This window comes from Ochotona princeps, chromosome 14, assembly GCF_030435755.1.
Source record: "Ochotona princeps isolate mOchPri1 chromosome 14, mOchPri1.hap1, whole genome shotgun sequence".
NCBI lineage: Eukaryota > Metazoa > Chordata > Mammalia > Lagomorpha > Ochotonidae > Ochotona > Ochotona princeps.
The window spans coordinates 48,008,579-48,023,508 of record NC_080845.1 but is presented as its reverse complement, the minus strand read 5'-3'; positions in this window follow the sequence as shown (position 1 = coordinate 48,023,508).

Here is a 14,930-nt window from a genome sequence, read left to right as displayed (position 1 = left end):
CTGAGCTCAGAACAGGGAAGAAAGCTGTGCAGGAGGAGCACAACAAACACTGAGCTGGGCTCCACTGTTTGTGTGCTCTGAGAGCAACCACAAAACTCAAAGCACACGGTGAGCGCTCATAGTGTCCGCAGTCCCTCCCTCGGGTACGTGTGCAGGAACCACTTGCATCTATTCACTTGCATTCATTGGAGGTACCGGGTAGGCCGGGCAGTAACAAGGCTAAGGCACTACACTCTGCCTCTTTAAAGAGTTCTAAATCGACTCCTCTGTCGTCTGTTCTTCCGATCCCAAACATAACTATCCATCTCCCCACAGTCCCCTCCTCGCGCCCCGCTCCTTCCCAAGCGTGTCACCCAGACATCTGAGTTATGAAAAACGTGGGAAGGAAAGGTTTTGCAAATCCCAATTCTTAGAGAAGCAAACTTGCCTGGGCCAGTACACAGCACACACTCCAGCACTGCTCACTGCCAAGTGGCCAGCCAAGACTCCGACTCAGCAGGCGCGCTGGTGGCTCCAACTAATGGCCCGCTTTAATTCCTCTCTTCCCTGAACACTTCTAAACTTTTTCTGGAGTCAACCCAAGCTCGGCAGAATTTCCAGACCCGTGGAAGTGCAGCATGTGAATAGTCCATTTCCTGACAACGCTGCAAAGCTTCAGGGAACACATTTTGTTATTTGCACATTTATGACTCGAGCTGGAGCCCTGAGCGTGACTCCTGACCGGGCCTGCTCCATCCTGGGGGTGCTGCGAAGCTGCAGGAAAGAAGAACTGCATGGAACAAAGGAAGGAGCATGCGCAGAAAAGTTAATAAAAACAAGCGTTCCTATGGCTGCCCCAACAGAAACGTTCGTGTCCCAGGGGCATATAAAAGGGACTGAGGTGTGAAGATAATTGCCTAAGCCCTGTTCAAGAGTCTTCCCATGCTAGCTTGTTCTGGCTTTACTGGAAAGAAAGCAAAGGTTTCAAAGTTAACAGCACATTCTCTAAATCAACCTTTTGTTTCTTAAAGGAACATGAAAAACAATCGTAGTGTTCATTAATAAAGTTGATAGATACATGACATCATGCTAGGTACGCAGAGAACTGTAACCAGCGAACAACTTCTCTGCAAATAACTACCAAGTGTTAGACATTGCGCTAGGCATTTTAAGCTAGCTTTAAAATAACAATGGGAGAAAGAAAACTGGCCATACTGGCCAATGAGAGTATGAAGAGAAATTCATTGATCTTATTTTATTCTCCTTTCTTGAGAAATATTGTTGATTGGTCAAAGTAGTTTGTCAAGGAAAGAATCTTCTAGCTGACAAGATAATTAGAAGGAAGAAGCAAACTCCATTTCTAAATTATAACTGAAGTCTTGCAGTGGAGGGATACATTTTTCAAGGTGTGTCAGAATGAAAACTGTACACTGTGAAGTGCTGTACTGTACACTGGTCAAGTGCCAATTCCTCTTGAATTTCACTGGGGTAGTAAGGCTCATGTTGTCTATTGGGAAGATGCTGGCATTTGCACAGAAGTTGGTATTTGACTTTGATAATACATAATCACGTTGAACTTTTCCTGCTAACATCCAATCAAGCACTTGGCAGTAAATTTTCTCCACATTTTACCCCCAAGGGATTTTAAGACAGTCACTCCCATAAGATGCACAGGGGTTGATTCCCCTCTCTCTTCTTATACTGCACTTCCTACGAAAAGATGGAGGAGTCAGAGGCATTAGAGTTCTGAAGGAATGCAGCATCCCCAAACACAGAATCTTTCCTTACTTAGGTGCAAATCGGATGCTTGGTGCTAGTAAGTAAACAACCCACTGCTGGGAACTGTTAGCAGTGAACTATAGGGGGATAAGAGCTCTTGGGGGATGGAGGAGAATCAGTTGGAATCAGAATTCTCAAGTCAAAGAAGTGTTGGGAGGGAAGCACCAATAGGTCTTCTGAAGAGTGACATACTCCATGGACAAGCAGCAGTGGATTCAAATTCCCCCAACACAGGCCTCTGATGAATGTGTGATCGAACAGCCTCACCATGGAGGAGCTCGCCTCCCTCTCATGGCTCTTATTTGGAGCACAAATGGGGAGAAGAGAGAACAGAAGTAAGATTATTTTGTAATTTATGGTGCAAGTCAAGACAGATCCGAGAATGAAAGGAGTTACTGTAAATAAACACAGCAGCATAACAGACCTTAACTCTGTCCCAGGAAAACAAAGCTGTATGATTACTATGGAGGCTAGGAGACAGTGATATAAAAACAACAACTCCTTGACAACTTCCTCCGCACATTATCATCTTTGCTACCACATCGTATACTTCACCGTAAATCAACATCACCCAACCTCAGGACCGAGGGGAGGAGCTTCCCAGCAAAACTGAGACAGAAGTTTGAAAGTGAACAGAACTGAGCCTGCAGTGTGGGACCCAGATGGCCTTACTGACAACGTGGCTGAAGTGGATGAGATCTGTCCAGGATGGCATTCAGGGAGCACATATCTGTGGTGAATAATTTTTAACACAACATAGTTGGAGAATCATGGGAAAATCCACACACACACACACTGAGAGTTCCAGCGGTGGACAGCCATTTTTCCACCCAAGGGCCATTTGACTATTTATAGCAGCATTTGTTATGGCCACCCAAAATTACATAATTAGCAATTAACCAACTATAGATTTATTGAATTTTAAGTCACACCTGAGGTTACCTTGGCAAAACAGAGCAAATGATTTTGTGGGTCGTATGCAGCCCAACAGCTGGACATTCCCCACCCTGCTGCCAGGGATTCAGTCTATCAGTGATAGACGCATTGGAAATCACAGAAACTGCTGTTGGGCAAACAGACAAGTAAAGGGAGTCTTAAGAAATGAGAAATGAAACCAGGACAATGGCTCAGCTGACTAATCTGCCACCTGCAAGCACCAGCACCTCAGATGGATGGCAGTTAATGTCCCGGCTGTCCCATTTCCCTTCCAACTCCCTGCTTGTACTCTGGGAAAACAGAAGAGGATGGTCCAAATCCTTGGGACCCTGGACCTACACTGGAGACATGGAGGAAGATACTCTTCACTCCTAGCTTCCGATCAACTCAACTCTGACCATTGCAGCCCGTTTGGGAGTGAACCAGATGGAAGGCTGCAATGTGTCTCCTTCTCTCTGTAAAACTCACTTTCTAATTAAAAATGAAATAAATCTGTAAAGAAAAATGTGAGAAATGTACACTGATAAATACAAAGTTTTCATTTAATGAAAACTAGAGAGCAACACATGAAAAAGGGTCCAATAACCTTACAACTGAAGAAAATGTAAACATACATAATAGCCAATAAATGTGTGCAAGCCTATAATCTGCTTAACACACAGCCTTTGTGCTTCTCACTGGATACCTCAAGTGAGTGGTTCAACCACTCTGAACTTTAGTTTTCACTTCTGTAGAATAATTGCCGCCAAGAGCTACGTAATTCCGTACTAATATCGAAAAAGATGTTGGACAACAAGGACCTAGTGTACATTCAGTGAAGGCTGCTATTCAGTTTCCCTCTTCTCCATTCTGATATAATTATTGCCCAGAATCTTTTGCAAGAGAAATGAGATAAGGCATTTAAAAGGATTGAGCACCAGGCCTGATATAATTATTATCCATTCCCTTCCTCCTGACCCAGATTGAAGGGTTACTATGGAGCTGAACTCTTGAGTATGTCCAAATTCTGCCAGCGCATGTCCATTTTATACTTATTTTCCTACATGATGCGAAACTATGAGCCAACCTTATCATGAAAATGTGTGTGTGTGTGTGTGTGTGTGTAGTGTACTCCAATACATTGGAGAAGGGAAAGTTGTTTGTCCCCAGAAATCATTCTGCCCCAAGATTTAAGCCTTAAGGAGAATTAAGGTACAAAATCCCAGACACAGGTCCCGCAGATTTAGAAGAACTTCAAGTATATAAAAGGGAAATAAAGCAAGCAAACAAACAAAATATGCCATTCAGTCACAGAACCACACCTATTTCTAAGTGTTTGAGATAGGAGAGGGGATTTGTGGATGAGCAGTAAATATGTAAATCTAGATTTTTCTCCTACATCTACTCGGGCTTCCTTTAGAGATCCATCAGGAGAATTATATTTGATATTAAGTAATGGTCATCTATATAATGGCATGCTATGTGCTAGATATTATATCAGGTGTTCGAAATACTTTTGCACATTCTGACATTTCAAAAAGCTAATGGAAATGGAATTAAAATGTATGTTTAGGGACTTGTGTCATGGCATAGTGGACTAAGCCATCTGCAAGGCCAGAATCCCATATGGGATGGTCATCAAAGTTAAAGCTAGGGTTACTACTGGCATTTGGTAGGCCAGGGCCAAGTCATGTGAGGCACAGATCAAAAAAAAGTAAAGACAGAAAGACAAGGATCACACATCGTTTAAGTGCTCACGGGATACTGGCTACTGCAAAAGGAACTTGACATCTGTAATTTAATCAAATCCTAAAACTAAGTTTTGAATTCCACCAAAAACATGAGGCGCTCCCCCCCCGAGATGATTGTTCAGTCTTAATTAATATCCTTCACTGATTTTTTTCAAATAGACCAGGAATGTCGCTCCAATAAGTGATTTCACTAACCACTTGGAACTTTTACATGTCTGTAAAGAGGTCTCAACATCTCTCAGAATCATTTCATAGTATGAGAAATGCTATTATATCCAAAAAGCAAGAGAAATACGATTTTGCAATAGAAGACAATATCAAATGTACAACCTTTAGCCTACACCAAGACTCACTAATCCTGGCAGTTTCTGTCACACACACACAGTCCTGACGAACTCTCTCATCATGTACCAGATATGTGGATGACTGCTGACCTAACATACCAGGCAATTTGATCTTAGCAATGCTACTTCTGAAAGAATGAAGAGGAAAAAAAAATCACAGACTAATGTATAATTCAAATAAAACAGGAAGATCCAAAGCAAGTGACCCTGGGCAAATGAAATGGACTTGAGAGGCAATGATAAAAAGGAAGTAGACAGTTTTGAAAGCAATGGGGATGTGAGGCGTGCCGGAGCTTTCCTCCCTGTGAGATTATTACAACGTAAAGCCCATGTGGTGGCAGCTTTTTTCATTAGCAGGCCTTTTTTCTTCATTGCACATTTGGTCCAAAGCTAAATGGCTTTTTTTCTGACTCCGTCTTCCTTCCCCACCTCCCTCATTCCATTCCCCCCTCTTCATTTTAAGATAATAGCATTATTTCCTTGGCAATTTTGTAGTAGTCTTCTGGTTTACCAGTAGCTCCTAACAAGTAACTGACGGTTACCAAGATCAATTAATGCTACAAGTAGTGGTGGTAGAATTTTCTAGCAGTGCAGTGAAAATTCCATGGGCTATGGAGTAAATAGAAGAGAAGGGTGACACATTCCAGCTAAGAATGACTCATCCTCACACTGCTTAGCTTCTTTTTTCAGCTTTACCTCTCTTATTTGCAAATGTGTTTAGCATCACTTGGGATGAAAATTAAATTAAATATACTCGCATGCCTCTGTGCCATAAGTTACATTCAAGAAATAACACTTTCTTCTCTGCCTCCCTTTTCTGTCTCTCCAAAAATTTGTTTGCACAATTTTCTCTCAGCTGTTTATCTAATACATCTTTTTTTTTGTCTTTCACTGTACTCATCTCCCATTTTTATGTGCTGTGTGTGACAAGACAAGCAGGCTACAATCCAAAGGTTCCACTGAGATCCACCAGTTTGCATAAATAATTTCCAAGTAGAGCTAATAACTCACAGCTGGCTTCTTCTTGCCTCTCAGACGCTTTCTCAGAGCAAAATTTCTCAGTTTCACCTCAATATTCATAAAAGCTCATTATTAAATGGGCTGGAAACCTCAACCAAAAATGAGTCAGGATGACTTTGAGTGGATTGATGTGTTTGACTGATGTGCTTTATTTTGGCTACTAGATGAAAATTTACTTAGATGATACACCTATTAACTCAACATAAGAAGAAAAAAATCTTTTTAACTCATTTGCTCTCAGTAACAAACAGTAAATCAATGCACAGTTCTTATGAAGGGTTAGTATTTCTTGGCATTTAGCCAGACCATGTGGGTTTAAATTCCAGCTCTGTCCATGTGACTGTACAAATTATTCCATTTCTCTGTGCCTCAATTTCCTCATCTGTATGATAAAATAAATGATAGCATTCCACTCATAGTCACAATGGAAAATTGAAACCGAATACAAGTGAAGTGCTTGAAATATTATTTGTAAAATGCAGTTACTTTGCGTTCATCAGTATTACTAGGCATATTTCCAACCAATAATTAGTGAGTAGCAATTAAGTGTTAGGCACAGCTCTAGAAATGATAATGGATGAAAAATGGATCACCACACCTTCATTGCTCTCAGAAATTGTATAATTTGAAAATCAGGAAACTCTTGAAGACCTTTTATTCGCTCACAAATACTTCCCACAATTAAGTATGTCCTTAATATCTCCAATTCTTTCTTGGAAAAAGAGGCTTAAGATTCAGTGCCTTGCACAACACTGAACTATTGCACCTAAAACCAATAGTTTACACAGTTTTTTACTCCAAAACCCATACTATTTCATCTCCAGTTCATTGAGTCAAAAAATGTGCTAAGAGATATCTCACTTTTTTCTCTCTTTTTTCCTAAGAATATACTTGATTCCTAATCATTTGTAAGAAGACAAAACAATTCTCTAGAGAGGATTGTTCCTCCCCTGGTCCCTGAGCTCAGCAACCCAGGGCATGCTCCCACATCCAGGAGAAGCACCTAGACCTGTGGACTTCACCTGGTCAGGAATACTGTCAAAACCTTCCTGGTCTGCTCTGATGATGAAGCTGCAAGCAACTCTCAAGGGACATTCAAAGCTTTGGATCAATACTGGGATTCAATAATCAAGCCTTCAAATGATTTCTGTCTTTGGAAAAAATGTATTTATTGATATTGACAAAAATGAAACACCAGAGGTGAAACAGGCAAAATTCATGAAATGCTTTTTTTTTAGTATCTCCAACACACATTTTATCATTATAGCTGCCCTGGTATCTAGTGTCCAGCACAGAGCCCAACACATCATATACGTTCCACGAATAGCTGTTGAACAAATGAAGGGCTTTGTAGCATCCTCTTCAGGTCTCAGTTTCTAGCTTGTAAAGCACAAGAACTAAACTAGCCTCATTCACCTCTCAATTTTTGTATTTGTACAATCTAAAAATTTTGGAACAAAAAAGAAAAATGTTGGCTGGATATGAATGACCAGCCAATGCTGTCCTGTGTGTATCTCAAATCCCTAAACAAGTGCTCCCTTCTAGAGCTTACCCCACCTGCCCAATGTCCCTATCTATTAAAACCTACTCTCAAAATAAGTTGGAAACTGCATTATAATAGCATACATCACTATATAACAAATCACCCCAAAATGTGATGATGGAAAACACCAAATATTTATAGCCTCACATTTGCAATGGGTCAAGGATACAGGCACAAGTTAGCTGGGAGGCCAGAGCTCAGGTCCTCTCATGAGGCTGGCAGTCAAACTATCACTCAGGGTTTCAGTGCGGTCAATGTTCAACTGCAGTGGAAGAATCCACGTTTGAGTTCACAGGCCTCAGTTTTCTGCTATATGGACCTCTCCATAGACTGCCCAATGTGCTCATGTCATGGCAGCTGCTGGGCAAGAGAGAGCCTAAGCCACATTTCAAAAATAAGCTTGAATATGACATCCCATCATTTATGGCTTACTCTATGTGTCAGAACTTGATCAACAAGCCCAGTATTTAATCAAGGAGATGGGGTTTACAGGAGGGAATACCAGTAAACAGGAATCATTGGGCCCTGTGACAACATCACTTAAGAACTAGAATGAACTTTAGACAATACTTTGATCAGAACATATTTGGTTTAATTCTGGAATATCAATCTGTATCTACTCAATGAAAATTTTTAAGGCATATTTGATGCAGGGTGTAAGTTAGATAGTAAAGCAGGAAATAAAAGAGGATGAGGAGAGGAAAATATGATTCATATTAAAAAGTAAAACCAAGAACAAGCATTTAGCACAATAGTTAACACTTGGGACACCCATATCTCATACCGCAGTTCTTGGGCTCAACTTTCAGTCTGGATTACTGCAAGCGTTACCCTAGAACACAGAAGGAATACTCATGTTGAGCTATAGGCTCTTGATTTCAGCCTGGCCCAACCAACCCTGACTGTTGCAGGCATTTAGAGAGTGAACAAGTAGATGAAAGATATTACTCTCACTCTCTTTCCCTATTCAAATGAATCCTTTGAAGATTTATGCAATTTTTAGTTGAATAGTGAAGGAGAGAGAGAGAGAGATCTTCCATTCCTGGCTCACTCTCCAAATGATCACAATAGCCAGTGCTAGATTGGGCCAATATCAGAATCCACAAACTCCATCCTGCCTCCCTCCTGGTGGAAGAATCCCACTGTCTACTGCCTTCTTAATTACATTAGCTAGAAGTGGAAGTGGAACAGCTGGAACTAGAATCAACAATGTCCCACATGACTTCTTAAAGATATATTTTTATCACAAAGTCAGATATACAGAGAGGAGGAGAGACAGAGAGTAAGATCTTCCGTCCAATGATTCACTCCCCAAGTAAGCGCAACTGCCAGTGCTGCACCGATCCGAAGCCAGGAGCCTCTTCTGGGTCTCCCATGCGGATGCAGGGTCCCAAATCTTTGGGCCGTCCTCGACTGCTTTCCCAGGCCACAAGTAGGGAGCTGGATGGGAAGTGGAGCTGCCAGGATTAGAACCGGCCCCCATATGGGATCCCCAGGCGTTCAAGGCGAGGACTTTAGCCGCTAGGCCACGCCACCGGGCCCCCCACATGGCTTGTTAACTAAAAGTACCACAACGCCAACCCATCTACTTACTGGAGTCTCATCATTGGTAATAAATATGGTGAGTATCCACATGCAGGACCAGTTCAGATTCCTGACGGCCATGCTGGTGCAGCATATCTGCATTCCCACTGACTGTTCTCAGAATAACTGAAGTATTTGCTGGGAATGCAATGTGCTGAGATAAGCAAGGACTTTCGAAAAATATTCCAAACTCTGTTACCATTCATCTTTGAATAGAATGTTCTAGAACATCTAGCCTCACAAATCTACTATCCCTCAGGTAGAATAACCCAGAGTGAAATGCTTCCCAAATCCTTCCACTGCGCTGTGATAATATGGGACACACACACAGATTCTACCTGCTCTGGGCAGCTCTCCTTCATCTTTGCAGACTGGTTTGCCATGAATCCTAAGCTTCTGCTGTTGCTTGTCACCTATCTGTGACTCACAAAGTTGTTTCACTTAAATTGTATGGATGTTCTGTCTCAAAGGGATTATATCAAATCCAATCGACTCCTCCGTGGAACAGTGTGTTTGTTGTTGGCTGATTCCTCCAAACTTCCATCACCTCACAAGGAGAATAAATCGGAAAACATTCCTCAGTCTCAGCAGCAGAGACGGAACAACAGAGAGTGGAACTTACTTCCCTTGCCACCTTCCTCATCTCAGGTGTGTCATTTAAACTCTAAGCCTTGTTTTCTCCACCTAACAAAGAATGAGTGACATAATCAATCCATCTCTCTCGCAGATGTATGATGATGATGATGGTGATGATGAATAAATTCTGATGAAATATTTTAAAGGTGATATCACCTTTCAAATAGAAGAAGATATTAGGCTGATACAATTTTTCCCAGGCACAGTAACAGTATCAATGTCTGGTCTCTTCCCATGTTGCAACAAAGAAGCACAAACTTCCATTAATGACTCAACATTGGCAGAAAACATATTTTTAAGTATTATTAAAGCATAAGCCTATCAACAATGCTCTGTAAGCAAAATTACCTTAATTATACTATGCAATCAACTTGAAATTTGAGCAGATTGAAAGAGCAAAACATTATTTCTTTCATAGTACATGCTCACCTCAGGTTGACTAAGTTCTGCTCTGTGTCCTTTCTCAATTTGGTGATGGGTTTGGGTTGGTGGAACAGCTATTCAATTGTATAGCAGGGAGATGTCAACATAAAACACACATCGGCCCTTTAACAAGTGGCCCAGCAGTGGCATGATTCCCTTTCAAGTCATTGGCCAAGGCAGGTCCTATGGCCTAGATTAATTTCAGAGGGGGAAAAGGAACAATCTTCCTTATTCTAAGTTACAGTAGAGCTCTCTGAGTATCAGGACTCTAGTGCACTGCCCCTTGACACAAGCGAGGGTTTGTGTTTCCAAACAACAGAAGACAACCTGCAGCACAGCTCTCATTTGTAGGCATATCTTCTTACTTTTCAGTCATGTAGTATCACCTCTTTGGCAATGGATGATAGCATCAGTTCCCTGACGTGATCATTAACACAGCTGATTGGGAAATTTTATCAACACTTGCTGCAGTGTGATTCTAGCTCCCGTTCTCAGAGAAGTCCAAAGTGGTGCTGTGTATACATGTGTACATACATCTGTGCCTGCGTTCTTGGGAAATGGGAAAATGTGACTGGCTGAAGGTCAATGCTTGTAAATTTATCTTTGCAAGGTTAATGACTTAGCTCCTCTAATTTAGCAGCACTGAAACTTGTTATAAATTTATTAGTTCAGTTGCATCTGTTTTATATCGACCTTCGAATCACAAGCCACTCTTACTCCCTCCCCTGCTTTCCTCTTCCACCAGACTAATCCAAGTGAACACTGAATCAAGGCTTCATTAGTTCTGGCTGCTACTCCCAGCTTTTGCATTAACTTTCGCATTAACTAACTGTACTGTTTTGGAAAACTTGCTTTAACTTCTCCAGGCCTTATCTCTATAATGAGGGAGTTGACTGAGAATTCCTTCTAGCTATAACTGCTTATGGTTCTAAGTCATGCTGTGAAGCCAGATAGAGAATGCTTGTGTTTCTTCCTGTTTCCTGAGTTTATCAGCAACAGGAGGAGCTGTCTCAGCAAAAGCTTGGCCTCCTGACATATAACAGAATCTCTTTGAAGATCAGTTACATTTCAGCACCTCCCAATGTATTATTTCCTCAGTTACATTTGTGCTGGTTTGTGGAAACAGGATCTCAGACATGAGGCAATTTATATTCATTGTATTTTTTTGCTGTTTTGTCTTCTTACTTAAAACAAAAGGAATACACTCACAAGTGGAATACCATTCCTCTGATTATACTAACTAGGATTTGAAGAATTTTTATGGCACTGTAATGTTGCTGGTTTGAACTACAGGTTGAAAAACTAACTGTTGTAGCTTTTAATTGCCTGTTCTTTTTAACACTTTTACAGCCACATGTATAATAGTAAATGGATTCCAAACATTGTGGAATACCAGACCAAGAGAACAGGGTCATATTTGTTTATTTGGTTTTATTGATATGAGACCATCAAACAAATTATTTCAACAGAAGGAAAATATTTCTCAGGTTTCCATCTATCAAAGATTCCTATCAATGTGGATTCAAGGACAAGTTCCTGCTTTGCTTGAAAATGTCTTCAGTGCCTTAAAAATGGTGCCCCAAATTTCACAATCTTTCATGAATTTTCTCAGCTATGAAGAGTTACTTGGGAAGTCTGATGATTTTTGGAGTCAGGAACATTTTGATGCAAACTCTAGTGACCATTTAACCTTTAGCAGGTATGCAAGCTCTTCAGCCTCTCTGTTTTCACCACTGAACATAAATATATATCTGCATATATGTATATACATACTCCAAATAGCACACAAAATGGTGTACATAGGATGAGTTGAGTACAGGACAATACTTGGTAGATTAATAACAACTTCATTCATATAGAACAGATGAGATGAAATTTACATTGTCATGCCTGTCATACAGTTCTGAACATTAAAATATTATTTATAAAACATACAGGCAAAACAGAAAAAGTTGGTTTAGGCAGATCTGTATCTTGAATAAAGAAATGATGCATTTAAATTTTCTTAGATATTAACCGGAGTGTTTTGGGATTCCTGATGATTACTGAGTTAGTAATCTCTACTTCTATTTGTTTTCAGATTTTGTTGGTTTAACGGAGGACACAAAATCAAAACTCTAGCACTAGAACTAAGGATAAGAGGCATCCTTTTCCTCACATCCTCTGTCCTTGGATTAACATGAGTAAAAAAAACATGTCTACATAACCCTTAATAAATTTTATTTAAAAATTTTGCAATTTATTTCTAAGACTATTTCATATCATTCCAGTATTCCTCCAAGATATGTACATATTGTTACCTATTATATCTCCTATCTTCAGTATTTTTAAATTTAAAAATTTGAAGAAAAATACCAAACAAAAGAAACTTAACACCACTAGAATCCTATCCATATTTCAACTCAGCATCTGTTGCTTTTTCTTCTCCACTAGTTAACAATTCAGCTTCATGACTATGCCATGTCTTCAGGCCCTACTGTTTCTGTAGAAAGAATCAGGCTGAATCTCATATCTTTACTATAGGGCAAAAAAAAAAAAAAAAAAAAAAAAGAAAGAAAGAAAGAAAGAAAGAAAGAAAAAGAAAAACCAACTTAAGTTTTGTTGCCATGTTTTCCATTTCCTTTCATTTTCATCCAATAAGATCTCTTACGTCAGTAAAGCTACCACTCTTCTTTGTTATAGTTCCAACCCTCTTCGAAAATCTAGTTTGTTCTCTTCAAACCCCAACTGAAGAACCACAGCATGTGATGATTTTCTGGCCATTCTCAAACAGGTTAAGAAAAGCAAGGCCTTATATGTGCTATGTTTTCCAGCTGCCAGTCTTTTAATGTAAATCAAGCTTGATCCTGCTTCTTCTGCAACATCTTAGATAAAGAGCAAGAAAAAATATATATACTTGTTTTTGGTAAGTCACTTTCATTCTTCGGATTGTTTTCTCATCTATGAAATTCATGTGTTCGAAATAATGGGCAGTCTGGAGGGCAATCAGGCACAATTGGATACATGGTCTATGAATAATTTTCCAAGTGAAAAATCAGTGCTTAACATTCTGTGTAACCATTTATCCCATCTACCCAGAAGGGGAGTTATTTCCTTTCTTCCAAGTGCCACCTTACAGATGTGGTCTTGTGGTAACACGGCTGGTACAATTAGAAACCAAAATTAGAAACCAACCAACCACAAGAGGAAAAGACTCAGGAGGAGCTTTAGGCCTTGACCGAGTCTTTGCAGCCAACAACATTTCCAGGGACTCCCCGTTGCTTACATATGGCCTTCAGTCTGCAGTGTTCAGAACAGTGAGTAAGCACCACATACCTTGTGTGCATACCTGGAAACCTTCATGCTCATTTAAATGGGACTTTTCAACAAACCTTAGCACAAAAGAAACCTAGATAACTGGTTATTTAACTAAGGACTATAACTCAACTCATCATAGGGTATTAGCGGCTCCGCTGCCATGATGCACCAGAAGAAAACACGAGGTTTTTCATCAGAACCACTGATAGGAGCCTTCTTAACATTGAGCTATGGGTTTATTGTTATTTTAAAGAAAAATTATTGTTCAGCACATGGATTTTATAACATCTGTTTTCATTCTGAAATCCTTTCCCTTTCTCTTTCACCCACCAAAAAAAAAGTTCCACCAGTAAGCATTACCATTGAATATCACACACACACACACACACTCACAACCACCAAGGTCATAGATTCAGTGTGAAGAAGAGGAGGTTGCAATACAGTTAATCTGCAAATCAGGCCTTACAAACACCAAAAGCAAAAAGGACTCTCCAGGCGTTTCTCTTTCTGTCCAGTTCTAGCATGACATAGATACATTCCAGGATTCACCACCAGTTTAAAATTGCATGGCCATGAGCTCAGGACTGTCTGAGATGCACAGCACTGTGTTCCTCCTCTAGAGAGTCCCAGTGAGTAAGAGATGCACTTCATAACCCTGGGACCCAGAATTCCCACCTCCTTACCCATCAATGACACTTTGCTGAGTTAATAATATTTGCTTTCTACAAAAAATTAAAGGACATGATATACTTCTTTATAAAGCAGCCTTTTGAGCCAGTCTGTTTATTTGAATTTTAAAAAAGAAGGAAAACCTTGTGTTAGTAAATTATGTTACAATTAATAAAATTCCAGGAAGGAAAGCATTTAGGACTCAGATGTTATGGCCATGGTTTGTGTCTGACTTATCAGCAATCTGAGAGAGGGAAGGTATTCTGTATTTCTAAGACAGCAGGAGCAAGTGTCAAGCAGTTATGTGTCCAGACACTGATTTATTTTGCTTCCCAAGGCAGTCAAATCATGTTGAACCAAACAGGAGGGGAGTGGTAATTATAATGGCACAGCCTCGCTGCAAAACATGGCGCGTTCTCCTGACTCAGAGTTTCTCAGGGGGAAGTTTTGCATGACATTTAATGTTGTCAGTGAACTTTCAAGTCAGTTAAAATCACAGTTCTCATGGCCTTAGAAAAAGGCACATCCTCTGACTATCAAACCACACAATGATGGCATAGAACAGAATGGGAGACATACCTAGGGCGTTAGCAACTCTTTGCATTCTTTTCATCATGGCCAACAAACAAAATAGCCACCACGTCTGGCACCCAAGAGTTTTGACTTAAACCCTGGACACGTGTGGGTTCAAAGGACATTACTGAAGGTCCTTTAGTGCCTCTTGCTGATTGCATTTCTCTAACGATGTCCATGACCAGACAAGCTTAACCCCAAGAACGGTGAAGTTTAGAAGAGTTTCCTGCTGGCTCCAAACGTACTTAATACAAGCCAGGGCTTGGTCAAGAGTGTGTCATTTGGATTCACTACATGGACAGGAGGCAACAGCTATTTTAAGAAATAATATGGTTTTTGGTGAACTCTGTGAAGTTTATGGGTAGTCAGAAAAGAGAACATAAAACTTACTCTACACATGTAATTAAAATACAGGGT